At 38.7% G+C, this 19,041-nt stretch overlaps 1 long non-coding RNA gene across 1 annotated transcript in view; it reads right to left on the reverse strand.

Annotated features, from left to right (window-relative positions):
* LOC123384776 overlaps positions 1-19,041 on the reverse strand; it is a 112,322-nt gene that overhangs the window by 66,954 nt on the left and 26,327 nt on the right. The window contains exon 2 of the long non-coding RNA XR_006596303.1: positions 9,407-9,565. This is a non-coding gene — a long non-coding RNA (uncharacterized LOC123384776). The remainder of the gene's footprint in view (positions 1-9,406; positions 9,566-19,041) is intronic.

Here is a 19,041-nt window from a genome sequence, read left to right on the forward strand (position 1 = left end):
TTAACCGCTTATCAAATCCTTAATTATTTTTAAAAAACCCTAAGAAAACAATGAGGAAACATTTTAGTGATCACAACAATGATAGAGAACATGGGCATATTTTCCTCATTGTGCTTTCCCTTTCCATTTTGAGACTATTGTTAGCAGACAAATCTTATTGCGTTCCCCTTCTTTGTATAATTAAAATAGTTGATTATGTGGAATGCTCCTTTATTGTCATGTTTCTATATAATCTTGTGTTAATCAACTGAAATTATGTTGGATTCTAAATGTAGGGACAAACCAAATGTGGGTAGAGGACACAAACAAAAAAGCATATCTGATTTAAGTGGACATTTCTGAATATTCCAGTGTCCAAATTAGATACTTTATGGAAATTCAATAATCTTGCCAAACATGTGTAAATCAAGTCTTAACCTACTTAAAAAAGCATGTTTTATATAAAGAACAACTGTTCCTCAAAAGCTGACTCAATGTGCAAAGAGCTTACGTACTTTTCTTATCACACATTTGTCTCCTCATCCACATCTTCCCCTCCCCCATCTTTGAACTAACATTTGTGTTTTTCTAACGCAGTGGTGATTCTTTATTCTCTATCTGAAATCCACGGATTGTCCCAGGGCAATGATAATGTCAGCACAAATATAAGGTTTCAAACTGACGCAACTGCTACATGTCCATCATGACTTATAGTACTGAGTGGTGGTTATCCTGAATGTGCATGCAGAAATTTTAAACTTCAGGCATTCAGTATTGTATTTCCTTGTGGCATTCTGCCAAACTCAAATGCAGCCACTGTTTCTTATGACATATTAGGAAGAATATTGGTGGAAAAAATTATCTGAACACCACTGGCATATTTTCCTGTTTTGTAAAGCTCCTTTTCTGCAAAGGATAAAGCATTTACTTTTTATTATAAAGAGGAGGTAAACACAGACTTTTATTTGAGACACAAATTTGAAACCCAAGTGAAAATTACTTTAAGGCCATGTCTATATTAAAGCAATGAAATTAATGAAGTAGTTTATTATGATGCAGTCACAAACTAGTGACCTTCAGGGCAAATCTCTCCCCCACTATCCTTTTGGGGGCATGCTTAATGTTAAAAAAAAATCTTTTATACTACTAGGTAGGTACAGCTCTGTAATCTCTATCCTCCCACAACTTCAGAATTGCCAACTCTAACTCTCACACTTTTTGACTGAATCCTGTAGACCTTTGAGTTTGCTACCTTGAAAGTATAAACATGCAGAAACCTTAGGTATCAGACAATGCGGGATTCAAAGCTTGATTCTTCTAATTACTATGTCAGCTCTCAGAGACCCATTTCTTCAATGTCATATGAGAATAACATTGTTTAATTTCTAGATTTTTAGAAAACTTAATAAAATCACCCAACAGTGCAAAATGTTTGCCACTTGGTGGGAACTCAAAATGCTACCTTCCTTAGCAAGTATAATTATTGATAAATTCTATACTGAACTGAAAGAATTAGAATCCCTTGAGATTTTCAAATAGTTCACTTCTTGTCTTCTCAATCACAATTTCCCTATATCCTTTATCCCATTATGAAGTTACATGAATTATTTTAAAGCAATGAAAATCATCCTTGGCTGGGGGCGGGGGGGGGGGGGAATCATCTTTTGTGAGTTCTTAAATGCTATGGTTTGAATGTTTGCATTCCTCCAAAGTTTGTGTATCTAATTCCCAATGCCCAAAGTGATGTGATGAGGAGATGGGACATTTGGGAGGTGATTTAGGTCATGAAAACAGTCTTCATGATCAAAACTGGTACCTTTATTAAAGACACCCCAGAGAGCATGTGAAACATAATGAGAAGTCTGCAACCCAGAAGAATCTGCAACCATTCAGGCACCCTGATCTCAGATGCCCAGCCTCCAGAACTGTGACAAGTACATTTTGTTGTTTATAAGATACTCAGTCTGTATAATTTTGTTACAGCATCCTGAACGGGTCTGAGATATTCCATGTTCTATGCGTGTAGTGGGACCATCTCCAAGTGAGAAAAATCTATGTATAAGAAACTTACAAAGAGACACTCTCGAGGACAGCTTTAAAAACTGCTGCTCATTTCCTGTGTATTTGAAGAGTACAACAAACCAGAAAGGTATTCTTTCTTGCTCACAGGTGGAAACTCCTACTGTCCTGGGCTTGCCAACTTTTCCCTTCTTTTCCTTCCCAAACCAGGTCACTCTGCAGTCTCTTCCCCTAAGGCATATATACCTTTCTAAGCTTATTTCTCACCCTTTTTCCCTTGGGTTATTTTCTTGTCCTGTCTTATTTCTCCTCATGCCTCAGGGAGTCCTTTCAACACACTGGCAAGGGCCAGGTAGTCCAAAAACAATCTCCCTTTTGTTTTCCATAAACTCCATCCTCCATTCCCATAAGTCACTTCTAAAATATGCTGAACTTCAGGTTGATGAATCTTGCTGGAGGGGGCAGGAGAGAAGGAAGGTTTGCAGGGGAGATTTCAGAAGCACATGGCCTGATGGCAGGGAGAGGAGGAAACCACGGGTCGTGGCTTCTCCCCTTCCGGTGTTCGTTAAACCTCAGTGGGCTCCTGCTTCTTCCCGTCTGCTTCATTACCTGGGGCTTAACTCAACGGTCTCATACTCTACCCAGTCTTTCCTTTGTCATCACCATTAACATTGTCTCCGGGTAAAGAGACTTTGCCACACAAAGCCTACTTGTACCGGAAACAGAGATACCAAGAGAAGAGTTCTATTTCTCTTAAGCAAAGAAAATCTGTTTGTGACTCCTTTCCACGGCTTACATGTCTTGTCTCTCTCAGTCACTGTAATTATATCAGGCTCCTTCCTAGCTGACCCCTGCATTGGGATAGGATTCTTTCCTTTGTTCCTGCCCCATATAGCGCTTCACATTTTCCTAACGACACTTATATAAGACAAGATACAGTGCTTGCCTACACATATTGGATAGTCATAGACTGGTTGAATATAATCCTATTTTCTTTTTTCATGCTAAACATAAATTATTTGAAGACAGGGACTTAATCTTCCCATCTGTACATAACTTTCAGCACTGAGCACACTGCCCTGAGCAGAGGATATACCTTATACATTTTAATTGAATTGGGCGATATAGTTTTTGCTTTGATAAGGGTTGAAAATAACACAAAGTCCAAATCCATCATGTCAATCCCTCCATTAAAATTCCCACTTCTTTAAATAATTCCCATTTAAGGCATTAAGGCATTAAGTCCGGTAGAGTGGTAAAAATCCAGTTTTAGGAGTCAGAAGATAGGGTTTAAATCTCAGTACTCAATTGGGGTTTACATCTCCCTGTTTGAAACTGTGAAACGAACTAAGGCCCTCTTCATAGAAATGCTGTCCAGAAGGAAAGGGTTTCATATACTAACATATAACCCAATCCCAGGAGGATTTATATTTTAAAAGGGCAATCTGAGACAGGCCAAAGTATTCACAATAGAGGAATAAATCGAAGGGTAAGATTTTGTTTTAGAAACCCAGCTGGATCGCTGTCGTCGTCTACATTTAAGCACTTGATTTCCCTCTATTTTTTTTTCTTGTGTAACTAGAGATATTAATTGTGAAAATAAAAGTATACAGTACATGATTTATTGGGATATTTTCTGTATTTTCTAAGCAGGTCTGAAACCTGGTTTAATTGAAAAGGATCCAAGACGTACTCTTTGTGAATTATTTTCTGAGGGAAGGAAAGGGAGCCAAGAAAGAAATATTACATCACGGAAATTAGACCAATTCCCATATCACTGCCTACTTTTCTCAGTTTTTACATAACTCCAAGAGTTGACTTAAGTTATTATATCATAGGAGAAGAGAATTATCCAAGTAGTTCTTATAAGCTTTCAGCAAACTCCTGACATTCTAAAACATCATCTTGCAAGCTAGACTGAGTTATGCTAAGCAAGGATTTCTTCTTGACAATACAGTCATTTACCAAATTCATACGAATGCTATGTGACCATTTTTATTATCCTAACTTTGTGTTTAAATTCTTGCTGGTTACTTACCATGTACTTTGACTGCCTCAGAATGTCACTTTAGATTCTCATAAGGATTTGAAGAAAACATTAAAGATATTCCATTAAGCACACACTGAACACCACCCCAAATTATCCATTCAGAAGTTCTCTGTATTTTATTGTTTTTAGATATTCTTGTTCAGATTATACAAGAGGTAAAAGTGGGTAAATCCATTAGTTCCTTGCTTTTGTAAATAACTTATTAAAAATGATTTGAGAAAATTAAGACAGACTTGCCCATTTAAAGCATCTTTAATGAGATTGGGACTTTAAAGTAAATTGACCCAGAAAGTTCTTTCTATGGAGACAGCTGGGATTTTAATGCAGACAATGAAAAAGCTGTTAAGCTAAGTTGTAATCATATACTATATTTCGGTTGTTGGTAACTTACACCAAAAGTACTTTGATGTATAAATAATCACATTTTCTTTTCACTCATGGTTTGGGTACTAGAAGAAACACATTCATTAGTTCAGACCATTCAAGTAAATTATTGCTGCAATGCTTCAGGGCATAATTTATTCTTGGAGAAAATTTGGTTGAGTGTTTTGAGTGTTTATTTTCTAAGAATCTCTTTGCATTCAAAACTTTTAGAGTCTCTGTATTTTTCTAGAATAAATTATGTATTGCATAGAAACCACCAGTTCAAATACCCTCATTACCTATAAAGCTCTTAAAATTGCATCTAATCTCAAAGTCTTTCCAACTAACTCTAGATGAGAAGTAGTTTCTTTTCTCTTACTCTATTTGTTCCTGAATTGCTCATGAGCTTTCATTTCTACCTTCAAAACATTTGCTAGACTGCTTGTATGTTTCTTGGCTACTGGTTTGAAGTCCTTTGTCTAAGGATATAAATATTTCTTTTATATTCTAGACAATATTTCCTTCCATTATAAATCTTTACAGGACAAACCTTTATCTGACACATTTAACTTGATCCTTTCAGAACTTCTTGGTGAGAATGTATATACCTTAACGCTAAATAGAAATTTAAGGTCATTCACTTTTTCTGAAAGGCAAGCAGGTTGATATTGAGTCCCCAGCCTTTTAGATATTTCTTTTAATTACCATGAAAGTAAACACACTTCCCTTTTGAGTTGAGTTTCTTCAATTAATGAGATAACAGAGTAGTGTTTATAGGACATTAGCTGCTCCTCAGTGATAGCAAGCAAACTGCAGAAGCTACATCCGTAATTGGTTTTCTGATACAGCCTTAGCAAACACACATAAGAGTGAAGTTCATGGAAGGGATAAATGGATTCGGTTACCTTCATACACTGCCTTCAAAGAGTGGTTTAATTATGTTTCCTTATAGCACCTTCCCTTCCCCCAACCCATTAGAGCTTCTTGATTTATGACACAGTAGTTGTAGCATTCCCAGTAAAGACAGGATTTTCTCCTGTCAGAAAGCGTGGCTCCCTGGTGATACTGCTCCAGGAGAGTAAATGAGATTCTAATGTCTTGGATTATTATCCGAAGGGAGGATCAAGGAAATAATTTTTATTTGTCTGTTAACCACACATACCAATGAAAATTCTCAATTAATGAGTTAATTTGTATGAATGTTTTAATACATAGAAAAATTGAAATAGGAGACATCAAAAAAAAAGCTTCCTGGTAATATCACTTTTCTATCATATCTAAACCACTTCACAAGCTATATGATTTGTTATAATTAGGTATATTCATGTTGCTTATGTGGGTCAAAATAATGTTTGAAGGGCCCAAGAGTCATTTGTTTTTACTAATGATGCACACTTTTTTCTTAATGAGTGTCAGAAATTTGCTTCCTCGGTCATATAAAGGCAAACTTATTTACAGTGGAATCTATTCCTATTTTCTGACCAGACAGATCTGAACCTCCTCATATATCAGCGAATAATAAAATAAGCACACGCTACAGGCCCTTGCCCTTTAGAAAACTTCAATGGTTTTGAAATTTGTTTCACATTTTGTATCTTATTAGTACAACTTATGGGTAAATAGTGGTAATATTACATGTGGATACCTAGCTGAATAAAGCATAGACTCTGTTCCTAAGGAGCTCATGGTCTAAAAGAGGAAACCAATAAACTGATTATTATAATACACAGTTGACCAGTGACCAATGTAAGAGTTAGGGGCACTAACTACATGCCATTCAAAAATCCTTATATAGGTTTTAGCTCCCCCAGAACTTAACTGTTAATAGTTTACTATTGACCAGAAACCTTACCAGTAACATAAGTAGTTGATGAGCACCTATTTTTTGTGTTATATGTACTGTATACTCGATTCTTACAATAAAGTAAGCTAGAAAAAAGATGTTAAGAAAATCATAAGGAAGAGAACATACACTTACAGTACTACACTGTAAAAATTCTGCATATTAGATCCACGTAGTTCAAACTCCTGTTTTTCCAGGGTCAGCTGTAGTGTGGAAGTCATATAATCACTGTATAAACATTTATCATGATGTTGTCAAGCAGGTGTGAGTGTCACTTTGAATAAGATTTAAGCCAACCCTGCTTACCCTTTTTATTGTGAATTCCTTAAGTTCATTCACTGGTCATGGATAGCAATGGAAAAGGAGATTTTATGGATAATTCAGGAGCTGCAACAAAGGTCCAGGTTCCTAGAGCGATTCTTGGCAATTCGGCGATCAGAAAAGCACTGTGATTGTGTAACAGTCATTATTAGGAGGCCACCGAGAGCAAACAGACCCCTCCTCTGACTGTATTAGTGAAACTTTGCTTTTGCCCTCTGTGGGGAAGGAAGGTACCCCAGTAATCCTTAATATGTACCTCCCTCATATACATTTCCTTTTTAGGTTGTAAGAACGCCCTGAGCCAAGTAAGTAAGTAACTAAGGCCTTAGTGAAAGATAGTTTTAATTTATACATTTTTAATTCTAATTATATTTGTTACTCTCCATTACGAGTTTCTGGGCAGGGTATTTAATTGAAAATATTTCTTTACGGTGTATTGCAGAATCTAAGATACCCCTAAGCTTTCATTCTGATGAGTGAACATTTTAACGTTCCTATCATAGAGTTCTGTTCTTCGTAAGAGATAGTCACCCATGTGCACAGGAACATTACTCATAACAGACAAGAAGTGGAAGCAATTCAAGTGTCCATCAATGGAGGAATGGATAAACAAAATGTGGCATATACACACAACGGAATATTACTCAGTTTTAAAAAGGAAAGACATTCTGACATATGCTACAACAGGATTGAACCTCGAGGACATTATGCTGAGTGCAATATGACAGTCGCACAAGACAAATACTGTGCAGTTCCACGGATAGGAGGTATTTAAAGGAGTCGAATTCTTAGAAACAGAAAATAACATGGTGGTTACCCGGGGCTACAGGGAGAGGGAAAAGAGGAATTGTCTAATGGGTATAGAGTTGGCAAGATGAAAAAGTTCTGGAGATCTCTTTCACAACCATATGAATATACTGAACACTCCTGAACCGTAGGCACTTAAAAATGGTTAAAATGGCAAATTTTGTTTTTTACAATAAAGGAAATAGTATGCCTACAGTTTTTACATTTGAAAACGTGATTATAATATCCGAAACTTTGAAATAAAATCCATACTACATGTAGATTGACTTTGTAAGAATTATACCAGCAAACAAGAAATACACGGCTATTTTAAAGATGCTACACAGAAAGGGCAATGTGAACAGACAAAATGAAATCATGTAATACCATCCTGGAAAATGACTTAGATGAACACTCAAGATTCATTCTCTCTCCCTCCCTCCCTCTCTCCCTTATTTTGTGATGAGAAATTTAAAATCTCTTTGTAAACCAAAAATAAACTCAACAAGGAATATAACAAATCAATGATATGGTAAAACAAATCTTATAATTAAATATAGGAGGAAAAGAAACAGGGAGGGAGGGAGGGAGGGAAGGAGGGAGGGAGGGAGGGAGGGAGGGAGGAAGGAAGGAAGGAAGGGAGGAAGGAAGGACGGACGGACGAAGATAAAGTGTCAGTGCAAAACTTAGTTCTTAAACAAAGCCTTATGGCATTCTTGTTACTCCTGCAAAGCCTGTCATCTGAAAGACCAGAGTTGCAAATGACATGGAACTTAAAAGACGAAGAAAGAAAGACAAGCTTTCTGAGATCTAAGGTAGCTCTACAAGCCCAGGTATTTCATTCTCTACAACAGCAAACACACAGATTGTTCTCCATTCCGCATTTTCCCCAGAGGTGTGTTTGCCTTTGGAGGAGAACTATAGTATGTCCTTAACATGATTGGTATTAATATTGACTTTCAGACAGGTGAGAAGTCTGAGATGTAATAGGGAAGGACTGGCATGCTTCACGCTCTGTAGGCATTATATTTGTGTAAGATATATTTGTTGTAAAATGCAAATCACCAAAATGAAATCTAGGAAAATGTTTCAAGCCAGTCTTGAACATGTGATTATGGTACCTATTGAAAACATTTAAGTTTGAGAGGGAGAGGAGAATTAAGAGAGCTATTCAAAAATAGTGTCTGTGAATGTCAAATTTAGGCACATTTAGTTCTGCCGGAGACCAGTCTATTCAGAGAAGCTGCTTAGAAACTCTGAGCCTTTTATCCTTTACATGGTCACTCCACTGAGAAGAGAACAAGGAAACTAGCTAAGAAAAAGGATGGCTGCTAATAAGTAGAATGGAATGTTGGCACTACAGAAAACAAATCTGTAATTTGAAGGCTCTGGAATGTACACATTTTTATTTGGGGGTAAATGAGATTATGAAGGTAGTAAACACATTTCTCGAGTTTGTGATCTATAGAGGCATCCATGTGGCTCCATGTAATCTTTTTCCTTTTATCTATCAGAGTAACTAGTTTCTTTACACATTCTCTGTTTAAAACTAAGAATGGCTGTTCTTTATTTTTTTCTTGATAAAGCAAACCTGGCAAATGATTGTTTGGTTGTATCTTTTGTTTTGATGTAAAGACCGGTCATGACTGGATGACAGAACAAAGCAGTGATTTTGCATTCTCATATTCCAGACTTAAACATTTGTTTTCTGTTGCCAAAAAGACCCACAGAACCATGAAAGCAGACCCATGACTTCTGTAGTTACGGCTTCAATGATCGAAGCAGAGTGAACCTGAGGAAAATACTTTTTTGTCTGCTCTTTGTGAAGCAGGCAGAGACCCTTAGTGAACTTTACCCGAGTATATCATGCTTTTTATTTGATTGCATGGTTTATAGAGATACAATTTGTTTTCCAAAGAGCACTCAGCAAATATATGTTTAAGAATTCAGCTTTAAATATTGTTTAGAAATGGAAACTACAGGGAAAGATGCTTTGCTTTTGGAAGTTTCTTCATTTTTCTCTTTTATAATTGTTGAAAAATTACCTGACATCCAGAGCATTTTCTGTGTTCTTTCTTGGAATTCCGTAAGTGGAAGAATTAATTTATTTCTGTCCAATAAACCTTGATGGGTCTCCACTCAGGGAGTAACTTCTACTCTTCTGGAAATGGGTATCATCATACTGTCTGGAGAGCAATTTATATCTGAAGAGCAAAAGAGTAGTAATAACAGTAAGACATTGGGACAGTACTTGTAACTTTTCAGTTTTCTCTCCTGTGTGACTTTTTATCCTCACTACAACTCTGTAAATTAAGGTGGGCATATGGTCAACATCAAAATGTCTAAAGCCTTAGGTTGCACACATGTGTAGTCACCAGGAAATCCAAGACCTCTAAATCTAAGTGTGAACATGGACTCAGCTAGAACACAGGGAAGCATGCTTGCACACAGGCATTCAGGGGGATCTCTCACATGATTTGCCATCTTCTTGCCTCCTCAACACAAAGCTTGCTTATAGCCATCCCTAGGTTTGTATTCCTTTGGTAATTGCACTATTGTTCTCATTATTCCTCTTAAAGTTTTGCCCCTCTTGGATCCACACCTCCTGCCATCTGACTAGAGACCTAGTGTATGTGTCTGCTGTAATGAAGCTAGGCGTGGCTCTACAAGTGGCTTTGGCAAAGGGTCAGTAGAGGGAAGTCATTTACGGTGCGTTTTTCTGCACATGAGCCTCGGGAAACATTGCATGTTATGGCCAGCCCCAATTCTTCTGGTTTGGGAGAGTCTGCTGGGCCAAGGAGAATGCAAGCTAAATCGAGCGTCACTGAACCCAACTGAACGAGTTGGATTCAGTGCTGAGCTGAACTCAGTCTAGGTGGGTTGACTTCCAGATACCCCACAAACATGTGAGAGAGAAGTGATCACCACTGCAGGCCACTAAGTTGTGTGTAGCTTGTTTCATAGCGTTACCCTTGCACTGGCTAACTTATACCCTGTGTATGATCAACAGCCACAATCTGGGATTATGAACCTAGATGTAAAAAAAAAAAGTCTGTTGCCTTTTTGGCTCTTTGGATACAGTAAATTAAAGTAGCCTCTCAGAATCAAAGGAAATGAGCTCAATAATACCCATGGTTACATAATGAACAGCTCTGTTAAGAGCTTGCTTTCCTAATTTAATCATACTGTGCTGACCTTCGGTATTCTTTATAAAATGGAAAAGATAATACCTCTTAATTATTAATTAATTAATAATACTTAATTCTGCCTCCTGGAATTCACCAGTTCATTTACCAACTTGCTCAATTAATACTGGTTGAAACCCTGTTTTTCTAGAATATGCAATGATGAGTAAAATCATGTCTCTGATGACTAAGATTTCTAAACTACTAGTTACTAAAGGCAAAAAAATTACTTTTCAATAAAACAAACAGCATAATAAAGTTAAGTGCTTAGTAATTTAGGTATATAGCGGAGGCTAAGTCAGGTAGAGAAAGGACTATTTGAGTTGAAATTTGAAGGATTGAGGGAAGAGGAGGAGAGACAGGTTATGTCCTCACAAGCCTAATAAATACAAACAAGAAAATAGTAACTAAATTGAATAGAGTTCTCTAAACAACCTTGACCACATGATCAAAATTAATATAACCCATAAGGGAACAAATAAACTTCTTTTACCTCCCTGATATGAAGCATTGAGAAGAACATACTATTACTTACGTGGTATGTTTTGCTAAAAATGCATAACCTGAATCTAATCATGAGCAAATAGAAGGCATACCTAAATTGACAGATATTCTACCAAATAACTGGCCTGTACTCTTCAAAACTGTCAATGTCACAGAAGACAAAGGAAAACGGAAGTGTTCAAGATTAAAGGAAACCAAAGAAACATGGCACCTGAATGTACGTGCTGTATAGGATACTGGGACATTGGCAAAATCTCAACAAGGTCTGTAAAGCGTATAATCCTGCGTCAGTGTTCAGTTCCTGGTTTTGACAGTTGTGTTTGGGATTAGAAAAAAAATAATGTCCTTGCTTTGAAATAAACACTAACGTATTTAGGAGGACATGAGTAAAATGTATGTGTGTGTGTGTGTGTGTGTGTGTGTGTGTGCGCGCGCGCGCGCGTGCAGATAGAAGAAGAGGTAGAAGGAGGGACAGATAAAGCAAAAGTGGTAACGTATGAATGTTTGAGGAACCAGGGTTAAAGGTATATGGGAATTCCTTGTGCAATTCTTACAACTTTTATAAGTGTCTGAAATTTTGTCAAAATAAATATGAAAGCAAAATGAGACAAAAGGATGAGAGAGAAGGTTGAGCCTAGGGTACAGCAATGGCAGAATTAAAGGTACTAAAATCAGGCTCAGTCATCGGTACATGCCCAAGTGTGGTATGGCCAATGGGTCCTGCATTTTAGAGGCAGCCTATCACTGTGGAATTAGAATGCTAACTTTCCTACACACAAGAATAAAACTCACAACTTTGAAATAAGCTCTGTGGATTGGGCCAGTATCAGTTTCCTGGGTTTGATATTGTGCCGTAATTGTGTCAGATGTCACCACGGGGGGGGGGGGGGGGGGACTGCGTACCTCCTGTACGTTTCGTGGCAACTTCCTGTCAATCTATCATCACTTCAAAATAAAGATGATATAATTGCCTTCATAAAACTTTCTCAAAACAAAGAAATCTCATGCATGTTTTCAACCTCATATTAATGGGAATGACTCCATATGCTGAGATTTTTACCTCTAAACAAGACTTTTAAACTTTATGTTGGCAAACAATTTTAACAGTTTTTAAATTTCATATAAAACTTGCAAGAACCATTTCTCTAATATTCCTTTTTCAGGTGACAAAGATTCTCTCCTTGACCAAACTTAGGCAGGATCCTTTCAACCCTGTTCTCCACTAGGCCTCAATCTTGTCCTATGAGGAGTGGAACTAACACTAACATTACCTCTAACGGCTAGAGGCCACATCCCTAGGATGACTCCAGCCCCCCTTGAAGTACCTGCCAGGGAAAATCCAAGGCTGCCGAAAGAATTTACTGTTTGCTCCAGCCAGCACCTGAAGATAGGGCTCTTGTTTCCCTGTCCCTGGGGGAGGGTAGGAGCCCAACTTTGATAAGTGCCCGTTAACAAACCCGGATGAGTCCCCCTTCCTGCTTTTTAGAATTGCTTGCTTCTCTCACTCTGCTAAAACTCCACGTCACCCTTCTTATTCCCTCACTTTCCCTCTAAAACACCCGTTTGCCTCCATGCAAATCAAACTTGAGTTTCGTTCGCGCTGGACTCTTTCCCCTATGGCAGTAGTTCAAGTAGTTATTGCCGATTAAAATCTGTCCTTACCATTTTCACCAGTATCCAACTTTGTTGATCTCTGGCAGAGATTAAAATTTATTTGTATCTGCTTTGTGACAAGAGCACCCAAATTGCCATAAACGCCAGAGCATTCAACGTTGGAGTAAACCTCAGGCAGAACACAGTAATAGTTACTCTTATGGACTATTGTGCCTCTGACGCTGTGCATTCATTTATTTTCATTTACTGTTCGTTACAGTCATGTGACCAGCAAAACAAAATAAAACAAAAAAGCAACAGCTAATAGGTGGATTCAGCATGTCTATATCCCAAGCTCATGTTCATGGTGCCATGCTGGTCAGGTTGTATGATGCAAACCATTGTGAACTCCCCAAGGGAGCTTGGTATAAGTAAATGGAGACAGTCCCAGGCACGACTGTGTTAAAGATTCTTTGCTGGCAACTTTTAAGCCTAACCTCTCCCTCCACCCTATATCTCCCTCCTATGGGCAAACTGATAAGAAAATCTGGGTGCTCTCTTCTTTGGCAACAACAGGAAGTTCATAGCACACTAGGCAATCTCCACCTCAGTGCACACTCTAATCACCCGAGTGTGTGTGTGTGTGTGTGTGTGTGTGTGTGAATGAATGAATGAATAAATAAATAACCCTAACCCATCTCCCTTTTCTTGCTCTCCTTAGTTATTTGGGGGCCTACTTGGGAAGTTCTCCTTGCTTTCCCCAAAATGTCTCATTATGTGAAAAGTAAAGCTTTTGACCCTGTTGCTACATAGGTCATTAGTCTTGACATCCAAACCAATTAAATTTTGTGTGAAAATTCATCTTATTCCTTCAGAGTAGCCACAACAACGATGAGCCTTTTAAATGTTTAAATTTAAATCAATATAAAGTATTTTCAATTCACTTAATATTAAAATCATAAAAGAAACTTCTATAGTTAGTAGATGTTTAGTTAACATAAAAGCACCAAGATTCCCTGTGCAAGCTAATGGTGACACTGGGATTACTGTCTAATAACTGGGCCAATTCTGGGCCAATTCTAACCTTCACTGTCAAAGATGCAAAGGTTTCTGGTTGGTAAAAACAGCTTGGAATGCACTTCATGTGAAAATAACACATTTACAAAAACACAGTTAGTGTGTGTTTTCTCCTGGAGGGAATATATATTTCTTCAGGGAGCTTAGCAATGGTTATGAAAACAATATAAAATCTGTCAGTATTCCATTATGGCCCTATTTTATACTTTCATTTCCAATAAATATTTTGTACTCATTACTGACTTTTGACTTTGGGTGTGATATAAAGAAAACATAAAAGCCTGAAATAGTGGCTATAATTTTCAGTTAAAAATTACTTAATGTTTCTTTGGAATAACATGCCTTCTAATAAAAAGATCCTACTTTTTTTTTAAAAAGTTAAAAGTAAATGCTGTCAAAAACTAAATTCTCTCCAATTCTATTAAAACAAAGACAAATTAACTTTTATACATTCTTTGCTTTGGCATTTCCATCAGTGCATATGTGGTGCTTTAAAGGAAAATGATCAGATAGAAGGAGAAAGTTAGTAGAAAGTAAAATTTTATGCTGAAATTTAGCAGCACATTTCAGTATTAACAGAAGCTACGTGATAAAATTCCCATGCTGCATTCATATATTAATCCCAATAAAAAGCAATACCAGTTTTCTGAAGCGGTATAATTGCCATCTGCTGTAATTTTGCCCCAGGTAGTGAGCCCAAGAGCACGTTCTTCACACACATGAAGAAACAAATATGGATGCTTCTGCGTTCAAGCACAGAATGGAAAAGCCTCTCAGGAGAATGTTTCACTTACCGTGAGTATTTAAATGATCATCCCCCAGTTATTTGTTTGAAGGACTCACACGCAGTTATCTATATCAAATAAGCTAAACAGATTGGCCATTTCCCCTCCGAGCATTTAAGCCACACATCAGACCCTATTCAAATGTAAACACGTTGGATGGGGTAAATCAGCTTGAAAACAGCCATAAAACATACGTAAATGCAATTTAGGAGGGTGAGAAGTCTTAATGCTCTACTGCATTCATCGCCGGACCCACTGTCATCCACCAGCCGCTATTATTTACACGCAGCTGCAGAGTCTATCAAATATGAAGGAGACGGGAATAATATAAAGTCAATGGGCAGCCATGGATCATTTCCATTTACTCATTCAAAATTTTATTGAGTAATTATTTTTTTGTTTCTGAGATGATTGAGAGCAAACGGCGTAAAGGTGCCAGAGTTCAAGGAACTAACTCTCGAGAAGACGAGCCGGAAGCCCGAATGTGAGGCAACAAGTTCAGCAACAGAGAGGTGTACAGGTTGCAGGAGAAATAGTTAGCTTGGCTCCAGTGGCTGAAGGAAGCTACGGAGGACACTGAAGCCTGGGGCGCAAGAATGGGGTCAGGGAGGAGATGAGAAGAAGGGTGTGGGACATGGTTACAGGAGAGGACACACTCAAAGCGAAGAAACACGGAAGAGGGTGACAGGGTCTGACTGGTGTCCTGATCACACTGTATGGTGCGACGAGCTGAAATTGCTGAGACGGTAGAGGCCTTATAGGGGAGACTGGCCTGGAGGCCTCTGGAGTTCCTATTTTCTACATAAGCATGGGCAAAATGTGTCAGGCAGGGTTTGCTGCCCGAACCAGAAACAACTCCAGATATGTGAAGCAGAAAGGCAGCTAATACGGTAAGTTTGATGTTTGGAAGGTATGTTAAAGGGTAAGTCCAGGCTTACCTCTTGGAAATACACAAAACAACACACAGTGAAGAGAAAATACAACTCTGATCTCTGAGGTCACCTGGAAGTTTGCTGGAAGAAGCTAAAACTGATCCCTCTGTCATCACTGCCTCTTAATGCCCAAAATCCCGACACTGGCTGGTGCTGGAGGGACTTCATATTTCCATGAACTTGCTGGAAGCACCATCCAAAACCTTCAGGAAGATGGACTCTGTTCACCTCGCCCTTTCAAATTTCTCATGATTACATCAGTCCAGAATCCTGGCATTCAGAAAAGGGTGGAAAGTGTAGCTTTTAGCTTCTTAACCTTCTTTCCCAAAGAGTTTGAGTGAACCAACACAGAGTGTCCAGACAAAGAGCTAAGAATTTTATGCAAAATTTGATATATTTGAAATCTTTTATTGTCTCTTGTCTGTCGAAATATGGACATCCCAGCAAGGGCACAAATTAGAAAAGTTTTGTATGTATATTTCAGACCTGAATGATTATTTGCAATATGGAAATTAGCTGCTAGAAAAAAATGAAGAAAAGAAAAATTGCTTTCTTTAATTGGGAGAGCTTAAGAATGGAGATTCTGAGAGCTCTCTGAAGAAGGAAAAGGAAGCTTCTGAGCAAACAAAGGAGAATAATTTATTTCAGACCCGGAGAAGCGTATGAAGGAAGAAAAGAAGTTGAAACTCATAGTAAAAATTTAAGGGAGTTGTAAAAATAGACTTGTTTGACACTGAGTGGCACACTATTACCCAAAAAGGCAAAAGAAGGGGAGATAATTGGGCACTCCATGGCAGACAGATTCTGTAGCGTTCTGGGGCAGCCAGCGTTCCTGACCAGGAAGGTGACATTATGTAGAGCGCTCCATGAGGAGGTCTCCCCCAACCATGGCAACTGGGATATCAAAATAGTGTCAGTATCATTTATGGAAAGGATGTACCAGTGGGAAGAGAGTGGTCGGTCTAGAAGAGCAGAAGTTAGTCTGTCAGTGGGACTATAGCTGTGGAAGCAGAAATGAAGCCAGAGAACTCACTGGGGAAGTGCTCTCTCAGGGCAGCAACAATGTCGCAGTCAACTTTCCCAACACTTTGAGGACACTCATATACATCACTTCTCTTCCCTTCGTCCAATTTGAAAGCCACCAAGCAGTCTTTGATAAGTATCTTGGCCTTCTGCTACCTCAGTGTCAGGAAATACATGCTCTGCATAGGGGCGAGAAGAGGTCATCCCCAATTATAAATATACACACTTATATTCTGCTTTACAGACTTCTACACAATGTCTGTGCCGAAGGAGCTATTGCCTGTGGTCATTCAAGGTTCACGTGTTCAGAAAAAGGAGGCTGAGGTTCAGATACTAGAGAACAATTAATGAGCGCTGAGAGGCTGAAGTCCTAAATGACCGCCCAATCTGCACCATCTCCCGCAACTATGAAGGAGTCCACGTAAGGCTTAGAGATACTGGGATACCCCTTAAGTCAGAGTTAAATTATTCCACCATATGCTCTAAGTAGGATTTACCAAAGCCTCTGATAGGAAAGAACATCTGGGAACGGTCTCTCAAAATAGAAAGTGAAATTAGTGGAGGAATCTCCTCTCTGTGTTCCCTTCCCTATGTAACTTCCAAAGCACGTCCACGAGCGAAGGCAGGTATTTTATCCTAAATATCCCATGGTGATTTCATTGTCTTTTTTGTCATATCCCTGTACACCTCTATCAGAATGGAGTACGACAGTTGGGTTCTACAAAGATCTGTTAGGGGAGTTGCATATGCGTTTCGTGATGCTGCATGAAAATATCATGTTCTCTGAGTAATAGCACTTGCTTTATGGACACAATGCCAAACTTGTCAATTGTTACATGAACGCTTCCTTCTATGAATCTCTCCCTCAAAATTTGCTGGCATTGCCCTGTATCATGGCACCTCAACACACTCATTCATTCTTTATTAAAAAAAAAAAAAGTTTGCTGAATTTCTACTATGGACAAGGCACTGTGGGGTAAAGAAGACTAAATCTGGTATGAAAAACATGCATTTATGGCCAGGGGTGAGAAATAAAGAAGGGATAAAATAGCTCTGAGATGAAGAGGGTAATGAATGACAAATGTCACAACGAAAATACAGAACTGTCATTTCTACTTAGGAACACTGCGAAAGCTTGTGTACTTTTTGAGCCGTGAAGGATGGGTGACATTTAGACGGGCACTGGATGAGTCTGAGCAGAGGGCCGAGAAGAGCATGAGTCTTTTGTGGCAAACAGTGAATCACTTTTTTGGCTAGTGGTGAGGATGCAGAAAAAGTAATCATGAAGCCTTTTGAAATGTTTGCAGGTGGGTGTGTTTTCGCTGCTGTTAGGTGCCCAGAGTATATGACTGCGTGCAATCATTTAATGATGCTTTAGTGAAACATTTCAAAGTAGGCCAGCTCAAAACCATTCAGTGGAAGCCAGAGAGTGCTACCTAGAGTGAAAGGCATTTCTAAGCCAAATTCCTGTGCCAGGTTGTTGTATCGCCACACCATGCTGGAGCAAGGATCTGGGCCAGTGAAAGCCTAGATTTCTTTAAACCACGAGCACCTTTGAATAGTACCATCCTGGGCTGAAACTGAGCTTTGGACAGAATCTTCAGCTCGTGAACGATGCAAGGTTTCTGGAGTCAGAGCGCCTGTATTTCAGTTCTGGCTCAACCCCTTATTGGCTGTGTATTCCTGAATAAGTCACCTACTTTTCCTAAATCTTATCTTTAACATGAGGACAATAACAGCACCTACCTCATGCGGTTATGGTGAGAGATAAACGAATTAATGAATATAAAGCAACTGGTACCTCTCTCTGTCTCAAATAAATAAACTTAAAAAAATTTTTTTAAGGGGCACCTGGGTGGTTAAGCATCCAACTCTTGGTTTCGGCTCAAGTCATGGTCTGGTGGTTCATGGGCTCAAGCCCTGTATCGGGCTCTGTGCTGGCAGTGTGGAGCCTGCTTGGCATTCTCTCTTTCCTTCTCTCTGCCCCTTCCACTCTCTCACTCTCTCTCTCTCTCTCTCAAATAAATAAACTAAAAAAAGTTTAAAAAAAGCAGCTGGTACAGGACAGGAACTCAGCAAAGGTGAGCGGTGATGGCAATGCTTGTGTGTCAGCAGACTTTTCAGATACAGGCCAGTCCTAGGGGTTTCAGAGCCAGCTGGGCCAACCTGGGAATTACCAATAATGACGCCAACCTTTTAAATCCATTTTACTTCCGGAAACTGAATTTAGAATTAGTGCTGTCTCCTGAAGCTCTGAACATCACTTCCCCAGTTACAGTGCTGCCTCAGATAAGGAGGAGTTGGGAACAAAGATCGAGTGTCCAAGAGATGGGCATACTAACAAAGAACTGAAATACTGGTCCAAAGCTCAGGAGTCACTACCCACAATGGAGGGTAGTTTATGTTACTTTAGGAAATTTATAAAATATTTTCTTTGCTCATACAGGAAATGTCTTAGACATTCTTTAAATTCAAACTCACAATTGCCTTGATCACACACACACACACACACACACACACACACACAGGTTTCAACTTTTTTAATCAGCTGCATAGAATTTCATTGTATGGCTACAACATA

This window comes from Felis catus, chromosome B1 (genome assembly GCF_018350175.1).
Source record: "Felis catus isolate Fca126 chromosome B1, F.catus_Fca126_mat1.0, whole genome shotgun sequence".
NCBI classification, from domain to species: domain Eukaryota; kingdom Metazoa; phylum Chordata; class Mammalia; order Carnivora; family Felidae; genus Felis; species Felis catus.